Raw genomic sequence first — 5,225 nt, 5'->3', positions numbered from 1 at the left:
CTTTTGCGACTCATTATCGGTGTGCTGTCTCGGACGGGCCACGCCAGGCGCGGGACAGGCCCTTTAGTCCCGGTTGGTGACACCAACCGGGACTAAATTGGGCTTGCCTGGCACTGCTGACGTCTGAATTTTTCATGCATGCATCACGTATACGTATAGTAGTACCGCGGCCCTTTTAATTTGTTAACCTTGTAGTTGAGATTTTTTTAGAATGAATTAAATCAACTAGTATTTAAACGAATGGGATTTGTAATTATACAACTACTATATATATACACAATCCTTATACACAATTCATATACACAATTCAACTAGCTTAATTAGTACAAATCGATCATATATACAAATAAATCAAAGTATCTTCCTACGATCTTCCGCCCGTCGTGGTGTTGCTGAGAGGAGTGTCTAATTGTCGTCCATCGTAATAAAATTCTCCTCTTGGATTTACCACCTCGTCCATTATGAATCCAATGAGACCTTCACATATTGCCGCTACTCTTTCTTCCTTCAAGAGTCCTTGTTGAATATTTAACATCTATAATTTGGAAATTTGTGAATGTTACATGAACAAATACATATAAGGAGCTAGAAAATAATTAACTAGTAATATATTTATTTTACGTACTTTTAAGCTGTGCGGCGTCATATTCGGTCCCTTGGGTCCCAAAAAACCGTGCATGTGCTCACAGATGTAGTAGCCACATAGGTTATTCCCGGGTTCCTGTCTTAAGCACTTCAGTGCGGAAAAAAAATAAGTTATGAAATATTCGTGTTATACAATGTAATAAATGTGCAGACTTCATACGTACCGGGAAGTCTGTGTTCCATGTAAGATCTTCTTTGAATGGACCTTTGTGTGTCCTTATGAATTGTTTCCATACGCTGCGGATTAGAATAATGAATGACATAGTGTAACAGGGATAAAATTTAGGAAATAAATTTTTGCATAGAGATAAAGGTCTAGAATTATTACAAGCCCAGCATGTCTTGCAATTCTTGGTAGTCCACCGGATCTTTCCGTAACGAATCAAAGACAGTGACGTGGCTTCTTTCAGGCTCAATTATAATAAGGATCCAGTGGAAGCTGCGTGCGTAAAATGTTCATGCATATTAGAGCTAACTAACATGTAGAGATAAGGAAAAAGACATCGAAAGTAGACGGTATACACACACTTACTTGAAGTTGTATGGAAGTAGTATGAAATCCTTGAATGTTTGTTTGTGTAGGAAATTGTATATTTCGGCAAAGGTTTTTTCCGGCGCTAATTGTATCTGTCGTTGGTTAACTACAGATGGATCCATGAAGCCTATATGTAGGTACGCCTCTCGGCGGCATGTCTGAATTAGCATCCTACATGAAATGGAAGATGAAGTTAGTACGGTGACGCACGCCAAAATTTACATGTAGAGATAATAAACGGACACTTACAGAATCCAAGCGCTGATCAGAGAGACGTCCAGGGCATCATGATGGTACACTTCGTATATATCCTCGAAGTTTAGCCACAGCACTTTCTCCCCTTCACCGTGAAAATCTATCGGTTTTACCTTCATGCCGATCATCTCCCTCGATTTGGCGGATGCCGTCATGTACCATTGATGGAATTCGTACATCTTTGTTGACAGCTTCCGTACCATTGCCGGCTTCACTAGAGGCTTGCCTAGCTGATAAGGCCATCTCGGCTCAGGGGGCGGTGCAGTTGGCGTCTCGACTTGCCCTATGCATTCATCAAGTCCCAGACCTGTTTCTTCCATGAACTTCAATATATTTGCTTGTTGATCCAAGGGCATTGCTTTTACCCGTTCAGCATCTTTCTTTGACAAATGGCTGAGGTCGGGGACTGAACTGCTGGAGGATGATTTTCCTTTTCTTTTATCCTTTTCATCAGCCTTTACTAGAGCCCGTTCATAGTTTGTCAAGAGTGGTATCCTTTTCTTGGCTCCTTCCTCCATCCTGATAAAGAAGTTTAAATCCCGCCGACTTACTGGCGGTGGCTCCATCTCCCTTGCCTTTTTTAATTCGGCTTGTTTCTTAAACCACTCACTGGCCTCTCGTTGGATTTCTGCCCACTGTTCCGCATGAGACATTGCCTCAAAGCGTTCCTTGCGAGCCACTTCAGGGTCGACCTTTGTTTTCTTCTTTCGAGCCTGTCTTTGCTTGGGAGGCGGTGCTCGTGACTTCTTGAGTGGTGCTGCAGGTTCCTTCGAGGGGGCCGCTCTTGGTGCCGGCGACGGTGATCGGGGAGGGGTGTTGTTATTGTCGTCGTCGCTCCCAGCACCAGGATGTGGTGGAGATGGAGACCTTGATATAGATGGAAGCGACGGTCCTGGAGCAGGAGATGCCGGTCTCGAGGTATGAGGAGAAGATCGCTGCTCGGGATCTACGAGGAGCGGTCTTGAGGTCTGAGGAGATGGCTCCGTGCGGGAAATAATGATGTAGCGTTTCTTCCATAGAATGATCCCATGAAGCGCATCTGCCAATGTCTTTTCCCCGTCGCCTCCCGGGAAGTCGAGCTCTAGACCTTCATACTGGGCATCTACTATTTGCTCGACACAGACGCTGGCGTAGCCTGTTGGAATGTCCATGCCATGACTGCTCTGCCCTGCCAGCGTTGGTAACGCACTCCCGTACGCTACCTGTACATATAGCAGAAGTAAACAAGTTGAACTCCGATCTCGAGGCCTGGATCAATTGACAAGATTGCATAAATATTATGTATAAGTATACCTTAATAGTGAGGTTGCCGACCGGTGCATGCAGCTCACATGAGGTCCGTTGCGTGATGGCATCCACGGGGAACCGTTGCTCCTCCACGGGTAACCTGGGCGTCTGCGCATCGGGGACCCCTGTAGAAGCACAACTGCTCCCGAGGCGTTGAGAAGGGCTGGCGGTGTGAGGATTCGGCACTGCTCCAGATTGCGCCAACTCCGCAACTGCGTCGGCCACCCGCCGATTGATTTCATCCATCATTCGTTGTTCTAGCATCTGCCGCCAGCTCTCCTCCATCTGTTCCTTTCTTCGCTTCCGGCTTCTGTAAGAGGCGCTGTCGCCTCGGAAAGCGAACTTCCACGGAACCACCCCGAAGCCCCGGCAACGTCCTGGGTGCTCTGGATTACCGAGGGCCAATGTGAGCTCATCATTTTCTCGGTCCACCCTCAACCTCCCAGCCTTGGAATCTTCAATGTTCTTCATGAGATGTTCAGCCTTCTCACGTATTCTGTCATTGAAAATCAGCGTCCCATCCTCTTGGCTTAGGGAGCCTCCATGAGCGTAGTACCAGTTCTTTGATCGTTCGGGCCATTCAATAGTTGCAGGTATGATTCCCCGTTCGATCAGATCTTGTTCCATCTTTCTCCACTTGGGAATTGCTGAGCCATACCCACCTCGCCCCAAATGATGGTGGTAGCCCTTCTGACTAGCATTTGCAACGTTGGTCGTGATCTTTTTCACACCTTCTTCACTCCTCTTGTATTCAACAAATGCATCCCAGTGGTCCCTCAACTTGGGCCACGCATTGAAGTCTGGAGTTTTGCCCTTCTTGATGTAGTGGGTGTCCAGCATCTTCTTGAATGTCTGGAATTGAGTAGCCATCTTCTTAAGTGTCCAGGCTTTGACATCCTTCTCGCTATAATCTTCGGGGAATGTGAAATGCCTCTTCACGTCTTCCCACAGCATATTCTTTTCTGTCTCTGGAAGGGCGTACGGATTATCGCTTCTGCCCTTCCATTCTCTGATGCTGATAGGCACGTTGTCCCGGACGATTGCCCCGATTTGACTAACATACTTCTTTGCGACTTTCTCGGGAGCAACCGGCCTGCCCTCATCTGTAACTTCGGTGATGACAAGCCTCCCTTCCATCACCTTTGTACGACCTCGGGTCTTCTGCCCTTGTGTCGATCCGGAGGGCTAACAGTTTAAGATTCGTTAATTAGTACGTACTAGTAGCGGTGGCGTGAAACAATACAAGAATGGTTGTATATACCTCGCCGGAACCTTCCGCCACGGCAAGTTGTTGCTGCGGCTGTTGCTCTTCATTCACATCGGCAGACATGTTGAGGAACATGTCCGCCTGGGTGCCCTCTTCATCCGTGTATGATAGTGGAACGTTGTCGCCACTACCATCACCAGCGATTATCTGCTCCATGATATACCTTGCGGTCTCATCGTCTGCCATTTCAACTATTGCTGCAAACATACATCGAATCATACATGACAGTCATACAAATCGTCTTAATACAAATTTGTATATAATCACAGTTCGGAATCATACATGTATATAAAGAAATCATAAAATAACATGAATCGTACAAAGTCCGGAATCTTTATACAAATTTCTATGAATTTATACAAATTTCTATGAATTTCTATGAATTTCTATAAATTTCTATGAATTTCTATGAATTTCTATGAATTTCTACGAATTTCTAGGAATTTCTACGAATTTCTACGAATTTCTAGGAATATCTATGAATTTCTATGAATTTCTATGAATTTCTACGAATTTCTACGAATTTTGACGAATTTCTACGAATTTCTACGACGGCGATAAGGGCGGCGAAGGCGGGACGACGGCGGTCAGGGCGGCGGAGGCGGTTCACCGGAACCACGGGCGGTGCCTAAGCTACTACGTTGTGATGGGCGGCAGGACGGCGGCGATCACGTCGACTACTCGGCGGCGATCACGACGGCTACAAGGCGACTCTCACGGTAGCTACTCGGCGGGACGGCGGCCATCACGACGGCGGGGTAGCTACTCGGCGGGACGGCGGCGATCACGACGGCGGGGTAGCTACTCGGCGGGACGGCGGCGATCACGACGGCGGGACGGTAGTTAACAACCTAACAACAAATCTAAAAATCTAACTTAACAAACTAACTAGAAATCTAAAAATCTAACTTAACAAAATTAGAAATCTAAAAATCTAACTTAACAAAATTACAATTCCATTAAAAATTAAAAATTAAAAGAAAACCGCCAGCTCTCCCGGCGCACCGGCCGGCGCGGCAGACCTCTCGCGCGCGGGGCGGCGGCCGGGGCGGCGGGACGGCGGCGGCCGGGGCGGCCTGACGGCGGCGGCCGGGGCGGCGTGACGGCGGGATGGCGGCGGCCAGCGGCGTGCGGGCCGGACAGCGGCGGCCGGGGCGGCGGCGGGCCGGACAGCGTGCGGCCGGGGGCGGCTACGAGGACGAAGATCTGACGACTGACGGCGGGGCGAGGGGCGAC

The sequence above is a fragment of the Setaria italica genome, chromosome III, assembly GCF_000263155.2.
Source record: "Setaria italica strain Yugu1 chromosome III, Setaria_italica_v2.0, whole genome shotgun sequence".
In the NCBI taxonomy this organism is placed as follows: Eukaryota; Viridiplantae; Streptophyta; class Magnoliopsida; order Poales; family Poaceae; genus Setaria; species Setaria italica.
This window is presented reverse-complemented; position numbering follows the sequence as displayed.